The following is a 15,826-nucleotide window of genomic DNA, read 5'->3' as shown; positions in this document are numbered from 1 at the left end:
TGTGAAGAAATTTGATCTTTAAAATAACTTTCAATACTCTGCTACTCTTTTCTCCCCAAAGAGTAGGAAATAATTATTCTACTGATACCACTGTTTCAAATGTGTACATTTAACTTGGAGTTTGATGGATAGACAGAGATTCTAAAAATATCATCCAAAATAGAGATTAAAAAATCCAAAAAGAAAATAATTATAATCGTAAAAATAATTCTAGCTACCAGTGAACATTATATCAAAGTAGACTGCCTTATATGGATTATCTTCTCTAATCTTAAAAGTCCTTAGTTACAGAGGTCAAGTGTAAATTTTATCAGGTCAAGTAACTTTCACGGGGTCACAGTGGTGGCTAGTTTTGGAGCCAAGCTTCTATCCTGATACTCCCTTTTCAAGTTTTTACATGTACCTTTTCCAGATAAATTCATCTTACAGACAAACATCCAGATAGGGGAAAAAAACATAATTTTGTTTAATGGTCTGATCAAGTAGAGTGTAGATATTTAACAGAATAAGATATTTAGATTTACAAATAGAAAGCAAGAATGGAACAAATATTTTAAACCCCTTGCCATGTGCCTGACAGGATGTTTAGTATTTAAGAAGCATCTCATTATTTATTTCTATATGCATATTTGGTAAAGCCTGCATGAGAATATAAGTTCTGAGATTTCTTTGTATATAGGCAACAGACAAGGAAAAAATAAATAAAAGTGATTAAGGATTTAGGAAGTAATGCTTCTAATAAGAAAACATGAAGTCTTGTTTGTTTGGAGAAGAAAGGACAAAATATTGGTTTAATGTTTAAGGAGAAACTGACTAACAAGAGTATCTAGATATCTAAAAAGGCACTCTATATAAATGTATGTGAATAGGTTGCTTCCTCAGGCCAATATAAACAGAAACAATGCTGATTGTTAGGGGCAGAGTGAATGAGGCCATAACATTTAGGAGGAGACTTTAAGAAGCATTAAATAGGATGCTCATATGATATTGAAAAACCATAAAGAAGGACTAGAGGCAGAGATAAAGATGGAAGTATACAGGTTATTTTACATGGTATTGATCCCCATTCCATTCTGCCCCAGTGTTTTCCTTAGAAAAATAAATATAAATATATAAACACATGAGCACATGAATTTAACCCTGCTTTCCAATCTGCAAGTTATATGGAAGGGTCTCTATTTTTAAAGAGGAATCTGAAATTCAAAAAGATTTAAGAAGTCTTCCCAATTTCACACAGTAATTAAGTGGAAGTCAAGGGAGGCAGTTTGTAGAGAAAAACAATTAAAGCACAAAACTTAAAAGAACTAGGTTCTGAAGTGGAGTTGGTCACTTGCCATCACTGAGCTGGGAGAAAATAACTTCCTAATATTTTATTTGTAAAATAAAAATATACACAAAGACTAGCAGGAAAACTAAATGGGCTAGTGTCCGAGAAAGTACTTTGAATATGAATACAAATACTTTGAAAAAAAATTATGAAAGAATGAATGTCCTTCTTGTATGCTTAAGGGTTAAATTTAAAGACTCCCAATGCTCATTTTTTAACGAGTAAGGTTTAGATCTAAATGTTTAGAAACCTTTTCTTCCCGTTATGTTTTTATTTGAATACTTCTCCTCCTCAAGTCATTAGTGCTATTTGACATGTCTTAAAATAGATCATGCTTTGAAACAATATTGAGAGATTTTAGCTATCTTGTAAGAACAGAAGTAGTAGCTGTCACATACTTCTTTGAATTTTCATCAGTCTTTTCACAGAGTATTAAAAAGATGGTCATTATGATATTGGAGGATCTGCTTGCCTTTGTCGTAATTAGAGCAAACTGAGAATAAAGATGAGCAATGAAAACTACTTATCATTTCAGAGCAGAAAAGGATGGATATAAGGGCAAACAGGCTTAATTAATTTGTACCTCCTTATATGTCACTCATATATCCTATTGGGATTGGAATTATTCTCACACTTCCCATTATTGAAAAACTCTAAAAATGTTCAACCCACATGCAGACCCAACAATTAGATTGCCAGTTGCTGAAAAAAGAAATGTTTAAGTCATAAATAGCAACAGAATCCATTGATCCCAAGTAAAGTGGAGGGAAACATTACTGAGTAATCTCAATCAAACAAGATAATCAAACTTAGCGATGCTGCTTCCTGCTTCTCTGGTATAAATAACAAAACTGCCCCACTAGTTTCTCCACAACCTGAATTTCCCAAGGCCACATACCTCATCTTTCCTTCCACTTTCCTTAGGGAGAATTTTGGGGTAAGAAAAGATGGAAAATTGAAATAACTCCTTTGCTAAAATGACTTTAGCTTCCTCTGCGTTTGTGTTTGTGACATCTTATTATAAGATGAGCTAACATCTATTATTAATTGATGCACTAATTAAAGCCATGCTTGCAGTTTCCATTAGCTTATTCCCTAAATTCTCTAGAGTTGGCTGTCTGGTTTTAATCAAAACCAAATGGTAGTCCAAGTTCCCAGCCTGGAGCAGCTAGGAGGAAGTCATTCAGTGGAGGCACAAGAAAGCAGAAAAGATAAACAGATGATAGTTCACAAAATTTGTGTCGGACAAAGGATGCAGATACTGTGCGCCGCTTTAGAGCTGTGATTCAGGGACTGTGTCATGCTAGATGGAAGCAGTTGCAAGTGTTTAATGTCAGCAAGACTCTAATATGATCAAGATGGAGTCTGTCTTCTGCTTTTCCAACCCTGGGTTTGTGTAACTGGAGGATTCAGACGGGAGGTAATGCTCCATGTGCTGTGACACAAACTACTTTATTCTGTGAAGAATTCTTGGGATCAGAGAGGTCCTGAAGAAAACATTTCCATTTACTGGCTTCTTGGGATTCGACTTACAGATTTTTCTCAGGTACAAAATGTAAGGCTGCAGCATTTTGAATTTTAAGTAATATTTTTAAAAGCGTGTGTGTGTGGGGGGGTGGGGGTAAAATTCAGAAGAATGACTATTCAAAGCTCTCAATTCATCTTGCTCTCTTAAAAGATCTTTAGAAATGAGCCCTGGCAAAGGTCTTTTGATGAAGCTGTGTCTATACATTTAACATAGTGGAGAGACTGTTGATGGGGGTAAAACTATGTTTTCTTTTGTTTTTCTCTCTCTCTCTGTCTCTCTCTCTCTTTTTTTTTTTTTTTTTTTTTTTTTTTTTTTTTTTTTTTTTTTTGCTTTTCCTTTTTCTCCCAAGTGTGGGATAGAAAGAGCTTTAGGACCTTATGACTCTCTAGCTAATCACCTCAAGAGCTTTGACAAACTCACTTCACTTCTGTGAAAACTCAGAACTCCTAAAAGCCCAGGCGCCCTGCCCTCTCTCCACCCCTCCCCTCCGCTTCGTGCAGCCTCTCTCACATGCACACTTCTCCCAGGCAGGAAATACTTTCCAGGCAATCTGGGCCTGGTGGTGGAGGCCCCTTTCGCAAAACATCAGTCTGAATTTAGTAGACAGAAGTCACTAGGAACGCCTTGACAGGATCCGGCTTCAGCGGAGGCTCCCTCCAGCTGCGGAGGGTGTTTTTGTTAGAATCACACTCTGCGTAAAACTGCCTAGAATAGAGCCAGGATCTCCACCACGAAATGTGGACTTATATTTTGGAGAAGCTAACGGGACCGACTGCTCTCCTAGCCCGAGTCTGGACGGTGTCATGCCCTGGCTTTGCGTCTCCTCCTGTCTAGGTAAGAAGCTCAGATTGTCTATGCTTAGAGGTAATCTTTGAAGAAGCAAGAGGGAGAGAAATGTGAGCATCTTGCGCAGAGTTGGTGATTTCCTAGGTTTCAGAGCTAAGCCCTGGTTCCAGAAGTGGAAAACGTTTAGTAAGTAGAAAACTGTGAGTCAAGTCGTTTTTGAGCCAAATGTCATTGCTAAAATAGACTCCATACAGATTTTCCTCTTTTCCTCTCTAAAGTCGCACTTTGTTTCCATTCCTTCTTATTCCTATTTATTAATAGAGCTATAAGGACTGTTTTTCTACCACATGGCAGAGTATGAAACAAATCCCATCTCTTCACACATGAAGGGTGAGGTGTAAATGAATTGTCCCTTCTTTTGCCAAAGGAAAGGGTAGATAGCACTAGAGTGACTTTTTTCTTAATCATGAGCGCCCAAAGATTTGTGTGTGTGTGTCACAATTAACACTGTGAAGGCTGGATTCTTCACTATTTCCCCAAACCAGTTTCAGCCACAAGCTGCTTTGGTACATCCTAAAGATTTCATGTTTTTAAAGCGGTCAACTTGAAATTTCAGATACTACGTCTTTCCTAACTGTATTTAACGTGAGTTTGGGAAATGTAAACATCAGAAGTGGATTTAATTCATATTAAATTTCCTTCATTCAATCCTTAGATCATATTTTGTGTGACTGTTTTGAATAACTGAAGTAAATCTCAATGACAATGACACTCCTATTTCAAAGTAGCCAAAATTAGTAAAATCACACAAAAACTGATCATATGTCCATACATAGTATAATCTAAAGTTACATTTCCACTAGAATAAAATATGTCTTCTGTTATGCCTTCTAATATCTAATATGTCTTCACATTTAAATGTGTGTTCTATGAGTAAAGAAATTTAGTAAGGATTAAAGTAGCATGGGCTTATAATAAATAACATACTGTGATATTCCTGAATACTCAGAATAAAAATGATTATCTTGTGGAAATAATATAAAATGGTATGTAAAGGGAATACTATTCACATGAATGTCCAAATGTATAAGATGCATGAGAAAACATAGTAAAGGAGGGAAGTTTTGACAGTTGGATCAGAAATTAAGAATACACTGATGACTTTCAGTTGTTCACTAACAATTCAAGTTATGATAAAATTAAAATATGAGAAACAGCATTTATTTTTTAAATGTTAAAAATGAAATTCTGTAGACTGGGGGTGTGGCTCAGTGGTGAAGTACTTTCCTACCATGTGTGAGGTCCAGGTTCCATCCCCAGCTCCATGAAAAGAAAATGAGGAAAGGAAGGAAGAAAAGAAGGAGGGAGGGAGGGAAAGAGAGATAAAGAGGGAGAGGAGGAGGGAAGGAGGAAAGGAAGGAAGGGAAAAGGGAGGAAGGAAGGGAGGAAGGGAAGAAATTCTGACTTATTTATAGTATGACAATAAAATTCTTAAATAAAACATAGAGAAGGAAAGAGCATAAGAGTTCACAACTTCTCAATATTCTCTTGAATTTGTCAATGAGGAAGCTGACGAATGGCATTCAGAGGTGACCTGTCCAAGGTCATACTGCTGGCTCAAAAAAGTGATGACAGTACTACCACAGTGCCTTGATTTGTCATTTAGATATCTTCATTCCGCAATGTCTTTCTCTCAAATAATAAATATGCATGACGAAGTATGACCGTGTCCACTGGAAGATTACTTTGCAGAAAGAAAACTAGAGTTTCTAATGAAGAAACACAAAGATTTAAAGCTATACCAATGTGACTAATGAGGAAAAAACATGATTTTTTAAAAACAATCAAATTCACTAAATCATATAGTTTATTCAAATGCAAATGTTTTCTTAAAAAGATTTATTGGCTTCAAAAAACTCTTTAGAGGAGTAAATTGTTTTATGACTATTTATGTTTCATGCTCATTCAAGAAAATTATTCATATGCTAATGATTATATTAATTTAAAACTAGCATTTTTTTAAAAACAGGTCTAGAAAAGAGTTTGTCTACTTCACATCCTTGTATCCAAATGATATCATAAAAAAACAACTATCCCAACCAGTGACTTTCAGAAGGAACTTTACAATTCCTCCTTTGGAATTGGTTTAAGAATTTCATATACTCAACCTTTATTAAAAATCTAACCTAAATTTCTATTGCTTCAGCCTATTTTTAGTTCTCTGTGCTTTTTCTTCAATGGAAATGTAAAAAGTTCAAATGGACTATGAAAACATAAATGTACATTTCTAGACCAACTAATCCCGGTTTATTTCACCTTCATTTCTACAGATTGTTTCCAAACCTTTGGTTCATATATCTACACTAAGCCTTCTACAAAGTCCTTCAGTTACAGAATACAGACTTTTTTTTACAGTATATAAATGAATGTCTCACCAGTGCAGTGTAAAATGGGAGAGTTGGCTGGGTCATCTGTATCATATATCATATCTGACAATATACACTGCTGTGTAGGACTGAAGCACTGTACTTTCCAAGCAAGAGCCTGTCTCATAAAACTAGTATATTCCATTTCTAACAGATGACCTTTCTTTGGAGAGAATGTGTGTTATGATACTGGGGTAATATTTCTTGGTTTGGTTTGGTTTTGTTCATTTTCTTGAACCAGATTGACTTTCCTAATATTAATACCACCTAAAAGATACACTATTCAACACCTCCAGAGTCACCACACTCTGTGCTTATGAAATGAGGAGTAAATGCAGTCAGCATTTACTATAATTGACAGCACAATTACTACTAAGGGAGCTCATCATTTCTTTTTTTTTTCTTAAGAAGATTATAATTTAATAAAAGGAATTTGTCTACATTTTGCCAAACCTATCCTTACCTTACACCTTGCTACAAATTCTTAAGGAATAGTTTAATCTTATTTATAGAGGATTAGGTCCCATGGCCTTAAGTCTAAATGGGCAATTAAAATTTATGTATTTTTTATTTGTTTCTTCTTGCAAAATGAATGAACTGTGACTGCATTGTCTTACAATGAGATCAACTCTTTAGAAACTATCATGGAATAACACAGGGTCAAATGGAATATGACCCAGACCTGGAGCAGGAATTTTATTTTCAAATTAGAGAAATGTCAATAATTGTACAGGAGAATAGGTCCTAATCAAATTCAGCACAATTTAAGTCAAACAGGTTTATGGAGAAGCACTACTCTTGATTGGCTTTAGTGTGATATAGAATTTAGTTCTGTGGTTATGTGTTGATATTTGCTAGCTTAGAATTTTGAGAAATATATGGCCTTCATTTTTTAAAAACTTTAAAAAAAATTTTAGTTGTAGATGGACAATACCTTTATTTATTTATCTTTATGTGGTGCTGAGGCTCAAACCCAGTACCTCACAAATGCCAGGCGAGCACTCTACCATTGAGCCACAGCACTAGCCCTGGCCTTCATTTTTAAAGAAGTTAAATAATAAAAATATGAGGTATAAACTTTGAAATTGAGTTTAAGGAGAAATTGTTCATTTTGACCAAAGGATTATAGAGTATATATAAGTGGACTTGAGAGTATTAAACAGGAACTCAGATGCAAAAAATCTGAAAGGCAACAATTCTCTTAGTGCATATGAATTTGTTCATTGAGAGATGAAAGGAAGAGACTATTGTAGCTGTTTGTATGTGTGAAGATTGCTTTTGTATTGGACTGTAGTAATACAATATTTTAGTAATACAGTTCAAACAATTCAAAGAAAAATCGGTCCTACTAAAGGAAATTAGAAAGACCAAAGAGCAAGTTTAGAGATTTAATTAGGGCTTCTTTTTTTCCCCCAGCAGTTAGCAAAATATCTAGCATGTTAGGAATTGTCAATACCACTTGTCAATAAATGCTTGTAGAATGATTGGGAGGAAAAGGGAGAGGAAGGCAAAAGATAATCAGGATTGAAAAGTGTTAATCTGTGAGAGTTTTTCCAGATATCCTATTAATGATAGAATAATAATTGTTAAAGGGGAAGAAAAATAAGTGGTTGGCAAAAGTCATCAAAGGCTGAGGCCAGAGGTTAGCATCACTCTTGTAAGATGAAATTTCAAGTTAATTAAGAACCAGGAGCATGAGCTTCCAGAAATAGCTTTTTGAAATGAAAAGTTACATGAGAGCAGAGAGAACAGAGCACTAGTGATTTTTCCACAATTTAAATAGAGTGGTTCGCCAGAAAAGTCCTGGGCAGGCTCAGAGTGCTGGCTTTGACTCTATGCCATTTGAGTCCTTGAATCATTGCATTTTACTTTTTGTTCTGATCACACCTATATACTGAAATAAAGGCAAGAGTTAAATTTAGCTCATACTCAGCCATGAATTCTGCACCCAAGATCAGTCAAAAGTTTATGGAGTCCTTCTCATCATCTCCATCATCATCATTATCATCATCTCCACCATCAACACCATCACCACCACCACCATCATCATCAGCAGCAGCAGCAGCAGCCACCCAGAGTGGCACTGAGCCTCCATGAGTACTTGCAGTGTGCCTTAAATTAAGTGCTCTGTGCGTGTTATTATCTCATTATGATTATGTTAGTTCATTGTTATTATTTCCCCTCAACAACTTTTCAGTATTTCCATTATAGATGTGATTAAAACGAAGTCACATAGAATTTAGGCAAATAAGGCAGCATCAGGGGAAAAAAAAGGGATTCTTTAACAATATCTTGCCTTTATAAAATAAGGAGATAATAATCCCTGCCCAGCGAAAGTTATTTGATATTAAGCTGTTTACTTAGTCCTGCAAACATTTCTTCTTATTTATGAGTATTTTGTATTACTACTAAAGGAGATAGTATAAGTAACACACCAAACATAGTACCTGATCCATTACACATTCTTAATAAATGGAAATTTTTTCTGCTTTTACTATTACCATTATCATGAAAAGTTTCTGATTCCCTTAATATTGCTTAAGAACCAGAAGCATGATCTTCTACAAATCGTTTTAAATGAAAAGTTACATAATTCCAGGGCTGGGGATGTGGCTCAGTGGTAGAGTGTTTGCCTCGCATGTGTGAGGCACTGGGTTAGATTCTCAGCACCACCTACAAATAAATGAATAAAATAAAGGTCCATCTGCAATCATAAAAAAAAAATTAGAAAAAGAAGAAAAGTTACATGAGTTCATATAGAAAGCAAGCAGTGATAAAATCAAGCATATAGGTAGAAAATAAAATGAAGTAAAATTATGGATATTAAGCATAAGTAAGATGAAAGCTGTATCAGAGGCATCGATCCCTAAAAGGATACTGAACTAATGGAACTGGTTAAGACTCCAACAATTTCTTCTTCTTGACTTCAGTAAAAACTGAGCTTATGTAACGACTAAAACCTCAGTCCCCTGTTTTCACCTTGCTATTTGAGCACCTGTGTTCATGTAGCTGTTATCTCTATTTACACTTAGTGATTACTAGGTCTACTGTTGGAGTGTTCTTAGAAATGATAGCAAAGCTAAAAATAAAGTGACCACTTAAGCAAAGCCACAACTCACTATGGTGACGATAACCCACATCCCTTATTGCACAGAAATATCTTTATATAATGAGGGGAAACCACATTTCAATCATATTACTTTGCCATCCAAAAAAGGGGTGGGGGAGGCACCAGGCTTTTAGCACCAAATTTAACTCTAAGCTATTTTCTTGTTGCATGAAAAATTCCAAGTGAAAAAAAGTTACAGAAAAGGCAATACTTTTCCTTGGTGATAAGGGATTCTATAGAGAAGAGATACTGCAAAGTGATGATTCATTAATTAGTTGCTTTGCATAACTCATCTAAGGCACAGTGTAGTACTAAACGCCACAGGTGCTCTGAACTTATAGGGTGGAACACTATTGAAAAGGCTTTATGCTTTTGAAAGATAAAAAATGGAGACCACCCCCCCCAAAAAAAACCACAGATATCGGGAAATTGCTGCATCTGTGAGAAAATATTATCTCTCATGATTGTTTTAAATCAAGGACCTCCTGTAAACCACATATCCCCAGAAAGGTCTTAGTGATAGCAGGAAAAATACCATGAATGTTCCAAGATTTCCTCAGATTTCTCGTGGGTGGCTTAAGAAAACCTTAAGAGAATCTCCATGACTGACTGCCCTGAGCTATGAAGTGGGTGGTAAGTCAAGCCCTGCCAGGATTTGGACTCCTCCCTGCAAGAAAATTAGATACTGCTCAGGAACCTGGCGGTAAAAATAGGGCACCACCGAAATAATAGCTTTCAATTTTGCAACATCCTGCTCTTTTCTGATGAGCGGACTTCTAGTAGAGGGCAAGGGTTAATTTTCAAATTTGCCTGATTCCTGGAGTGACTCTATTCTGAGAGCAAAGAATGAGAAAAAAAATTTTCCAAGTTCCATAAAAGCTCTGAGATATAAATAAAAAAATAGATTAACATTAAAAGAATATTTTTAATTTCTGTGCCTACTTTCTTCATTTTTCTTCTGAAAACCAAAAGTGTTGGGAAGTTGGATGGGCCTCTCAGAAAAAGTCATATCTTCCTTATTCTACTTGGCTCATTTTACATGGTTTATATTGTAATCTGTTAACATTTCTGTGACTTCCAGACAGCTTAAAGACAAGGAATCTATTTCATATGAAGTATTTGAATCTCCATTGAGCAGTTTACTAATAAAAAATTCAACAGGAGTTTTATGTTTTCCATTGAGAACTAATGAAGTATAATGAGTAAATTCCAGCATTAGACAAAGAATATAAAAGTACATGGAGAATGATTTAGTGAGGGATTAAGGGACAGATTGCTGCTAAAGAGAGAACATCTGCATAGACTCTTAGGAGATAAATTCTTGCATTGTATTATTAAAACTTTTCCCCACAACTTAATTCTATCTTCCTCTAATGTGGATTACATAACGTAAATATTTCAAAGAAAGAGCACTAATTATCTCTTAATAAAAGTTGGTTGTCTTGACTAAACTCATAGAAATGCTTTTTAAAAGTGTTTAACATTTTTGGTTTTTGCTCATAAAGGAAATTTTTAAAAATTCTTATCTTCACGGAGCCTTCTGACTGCACATGAGCATCTCGATACTTTAGTTGTCAGTGAAAAGCATTTCTCTTCATTTTGTTGTTGAGTTGGGTGGCAGTGGGAAAGTGTCCCAATGTGCGCAATCTAGTTTGCTGGATAATTGATTTTTTGACAGTTTCATCGAGAAAAAAGGAACATCATTTGGGCCTGCACAACTGATGTGTGATGAGGGGTCACTTTGACATTAGTTCACCACACATTTGAAGAACTGTATTAAGCTAAACTCACGTCTGTTCTAGGTTGTTGATTGTCTATCCCAGTTGTCTAATTCACTCCAATAAATGTTCATGGTCATATAATATGTACACAACTGACATCCTGAGAGTAGCTAATACACATCAAAATTTAAAACTTCAAGAAGATATTCATATTCCCAGTGTCTCCATCCCACCAACATGACGCAGACCATTTAGTAACAAAGCTTTGAGGTGTTATCCTTTTGGTTCAGATGCATTCTTTTCTTGCAAAAGTACGTTTTAGGAAGTGTAATCTACATTTAAGTGAAAGGCAATTATTCTCCTTGTATCTTCTCTGCTTTTTCACAGGGACTGAGTACATGTTCTGTGGTCACTCGTGTGTGTGTGTGTGTGTGTGTGTGTGTGTGTGTGTGTTTGCGCATGCACTTTAAGCAACAGTAGAATCAGAATATAATCTAGAAATTGAACATGAGATGGGTAAACATGAACAAAATCTCTAAGTGAAACCAGAATAAACTCTAACTTTCCAAGGAAAAAAGTAAGAAAAGGAAGGTAACAATACTGTTATATCTTCCTTTTCCCATCTATTAAATATGGAAGACTGTGTGATGGTATCTAAAAATAGCCTAGGAATTAACCACATATTCCTTTATTGTATTTGTATATGTATATATATATATATATAGAGAGAGAGAGATATACACACAAGTATACATATAAATATATGTATATACAGTCAAATCAATCATGTGTTCATTTATACTTCTATATTATGTGTGTTGTATATATGTTTATATATGCATATTATGTGCATGTACATGTACAGGTATATACATATATACATACATATTATATGTGTACATTTATATAAATGTGTGTATATTTTTCTGTGTATACATACACATATATAGTATATATATGTATATATGTAAAATCCCAAAGGAAAAATCAAGGCACCCACTTTTGAGAAGATGAATTTAAAAGTTGCCATTTTCCCAAGTACTACAAGTGAGGTATCCAAGAAAAGTTTAGGAATGCTGCAATGGAGAATTCCTCTTTTCCTATTTATTTGCTGATTGAACGCTATTTACATATTATTTTATGAATGTTAAACTTCTATTCAGATAACATTTCAGAAAGTCCAGGACTAAGATAATTACCAAGAATAACTGTCTTGAATTTGAGGAATTCCCAGGAGGGTTGTGGAAGGAAAGGAATCCCTAAAAGAAGTCACCTCAGAATTTCATGCAGCACTGTATTGACATTGGTGGCCCAAGATAAAGATCTAAAATGGTACTTTTAAGTTGCTGAAGATGTGGGGTTGCAATTTGTGTAATCAGGAGGGAGTACTGTAGGGAGTGGGGAAGGGGCAAAAGAGAAAGTTTGGACACTTCAGATATATTGTAGAGAATCTGCAGTAGTATTTTGGATTTTAAAAAATCAGAATGTAGATTATTTTTAGCTATTTCTTCTGACATTTACCTCCATATTTCTAAATAATGTGATGGTAATGTAATAGTTTTTCCACTTTAGATATTATCTCTTAATTTCCTACTATAGAAGATGAGGGTTTAGCTCTCTACACCTATTCCTCTCATCATCCTTAACCCTACCTCTCACAGACCCTAGAATCAAAAATAGTTTCATAATTTTCAGTTAAATTAGTATTTACTATTTTTTATTTTGACTACATAAAAAAATTCACAGCTTATCCAGGTAGTGGCATATGATTGCATCGCTCTTCTTTTTTTCTTTACTTTGTTCTTTTTGTACACAATAGTACTATTTATTTGACATATTTATGCAAACATGAGTATGTCTTATTCTCATTAGGATTCCAGTTTTGTGCATGTACATGATGTGAAGATTCACTGTGGAGTATTCCTATAAGTACATAGGAAAGTCATGTTAGAGTCACTCCACTGTCTTTCCTATTCCTCTTCCCCCGCTCTTTGAATAAAACTGGTCCTCCTAGAGTTAATAATTGATTCTTGTAGTTTCCTGTGTAACTATTACAAATTCTTCCATCCAAATTGTCTGGCTAGACTATAAAGTTCTTCTCAGTGTAGCTATCACATATAGCTGACATATTCATCTTTCTCTTTCTTTCTTTCCTTCTTTCTTTATCTAAGTGATATCTTTTATAGAGAACTATCCAGTAGCTTTTGAGAATAAATGTTTTTTTTAAAGTGATTTTTCACATAATATTAGGGTAGGAACAAATTCCCATCCGAGTTGTTAAGGCATATTTGCTTGTCATCTTATTTCCGCTGTTACTTCTAAAAAATGCAATACCATTATCATTCCCAAGTCCTAAAATATAATTTCTCATTCTCTGTCTGATAGCATTAGGGATCATTAACTTGCCTCCTACATTCTGAACTTTCACCAGGATGGTTCCATTACTACTTCATATTCCATTTGTTTTCTTCGGTCTGAAGACTTGGATCATTAATTATGGGATATTTTCTGAAAAAATTTTTTTTTGAAAAATTTCTCTCACTTTTCTCTGAAATGCTACTGAGAAATGTGGCTCCCCTCCAAGGTGACTAATGGACTAAGAAAGAGAAGGAGGGCAAGAAATTGATGACCGCCTACATTCAACTTTTCATGGCATTTGTATACCTATTGTGGCCATTGTTAGAACATTTTATTTTTGTTTACATAGTTTCTCACACAATATTGTAAGCTCCAATACGAAAGATAGACTAGATAGATTGTTTAGGTTTATATTTCTGATGTTTAGCAGAGCATCTTCCACATAGTAGGCCCTAAGTAAACACGAGTTGAATAGAGATTAGGATATGACTATGGTCACTTCTGTATTACTATACTCTTGATTTCAGCTGCTGGGGCTTTACTTTGGGACTTGTTCTCACGGGATATAGAATCATCAAGCATAGTTATTATCAGCTGTCCTTTTAATCGGCAAGCCGAATTATAAGGTGAATGTTTATTTCTGAAGCAAGTGCAAAGTAGAACATGATCATTAAATAGCACGTGTCGGTCAATGATTCTCGAACTAGAAGGTCTTCGATTATCATTGTTAGATACAATAACATTAAATTTTGTTTGATTTTAGAATATATACTGTATGCCATGGAATGCTTATGTTGAGGAGTGGTGTTACAAAATTAAACCAAAGAAAACTTTGTAACTGCTTTGTGTCCAAATATCCCATGCACTAACGTCACAGAAAGCAACTTTGGACGTTTCGCAGACATTTTTCAGAATCATTGCACAACTAGAAGTGCATACAGACTCTTGTAATATTAATACAGTGGTGTTTGAGCACATGTGTTTCAGAAGTGAAAAATCCCCATGGAAATTCACTTCATAAAATCAACACCCTGGAATGACCTACACTTTTCCAGATCCTCCATCCAAATCCTCAGCAGCTGAGCTCATTTTGAATGAAAATGCACAGAAAGGATTAGAAAAGAAATGTCATATAAATGTGCAAAATAAGGAATCAGTAATTTGAAATACAATTTTAAATAAGGCAGCCCGATGGGGAAGCCCATAAGGAAAGTCATGTTTTTTACTGACTTCTCTCTCTTACAGGACAGATTTTAGTTAATTCAGATATTTAGAAAATGACACCAGTATGCTCAGATACAATTGCAAATAATCTCACTTTTCTATGTACTTGTACTTTTTTCAGGCTTTAAACCACAGAAGTCGATTTAAATGAACTTTAAAATCAATATTTAAATAGGAAATCTGAACAGGAGAAGTTGTAGAGATGAAACAATCACAAGATAAGGAAATATAAAGATGACAAACATAATCATAATTATGACAAATTTTTGCCTTAAAATTAAAAAGGTATACATTCATAAGAATGACGGGGAATTGTCCAAAGAACCTAAGTTGGAAATGAGATCAGGATTAAAACTGTGTTGAATCTATCTAAGTTACAATCTCTATCTCTGTAGTTAGAGTCTTTTAGAACTTGTTATTATATCTTACTTTGATGTGATAGAAATACCACTTATCAAACTTGAGTGGATTATGTTAGCAATTATTTTAAGATTTTTAAGGGCAAAATTGTTGTGATTTCTTTTCTCCATGGAAAATTATATTTCTCGTTTGTAAAAGAAATCAAACCAGAATTCAGGCTCAACTTAAATGTAAATGTGGCTTAGGAATGACACAGTAATACCACTTGGCATTTCTTAAGTTGGCCTGCTCTTTCTACACTGGATAAAAATAAAGAAAAGAAAGCATCTAAAACAGAACCGCCCTATTACAACCCAAATTTGCCCATGAAAGCAGAAATTTTCTGGCTTCCATCTATGCGTTTTTTCCACTTTCCGTAGCCTCCCACACTATAATGACTTATGCATGGAATTCAGAGACTTTATATTTTCTTTTGAGTGCAAAATGAATGCCAACATGGAAAATGTGAATGCTGGCCATTTTCAAAGATGGCCACAGACCTTTAGTGGAATTAAATAGTATCCAAAAAGATATTTGGTCAAGCTAGGGTACCAACATTCTAGTACATTCCTTAACTTCACCAGTCTTTATAACATGGGAATATTTGCCTTTGGGGCATCTGCTGGGTCAGAATAACTTGAGATTTTTGATGGGGAGTCAGAATCCATTTCAATACACTGAAATGTCCCCAAACTAGCACAGCAGTTAATCTTGTGAAATCAATAAGCCAATCCATGTTATGTGCTGACAGTTCTTGTGCAAAATAAAAGCTAAGTGTCTGCTCTTTGGGATTTTTCATTTACAGTCCAGTTATTTGGTTTCATTGTGGAATAATATTTGGGTTGCTCAATTTATAAGGTTGTGTTTACTTCCTCATTCAAAAGGATTCAAAATAATTTGAATAATTCAAGGCAAAATACCTGGAAAGTGTTTTTATTCTGAATTTAT

General features: G+C 34.7%; 1 protein-coding gene across 1 annotated transcript in view; it reads left to right on the top strand.

Moving 5' to 3' along the window:
• The first annotated feature begins 3,563 nt into the window (after positions 1-3,563).
• The window catches only part of Dlc1 (DLC1 Rho GTPase activating protein), a 384,998-nt gene continuing 372,735 nt past the window's right edge, over positions 3,564-15,826 (top strand). The window contains exon 1 of the mRNA XM_077792445.1: positions 3,564-3,689. The gene's annotated coding sequence lies outside the window, so the exon portion shown is untranslated. The remainder of the gene's footprint in view (positions 3,690-15,826) is intronic.

Source organism: Urocitellus parryii, chromosome 14 (assembly GCF_045843805.1).
Source record: "Urocitellus parryii isolate mUroPar1 chromosome 14, mUroPar1.hap1, whole genome shotgun sequence".
NCBI classification, from domain to species: Eukaryota; Metazoa; Chordata; class Mammalia; order Rodentia; family Sciuridae; genus Urocitellus; species Urocitellus parryii.
This window is presented reverse-complemented; position numbering and strand designations above follow the sequence as displayed.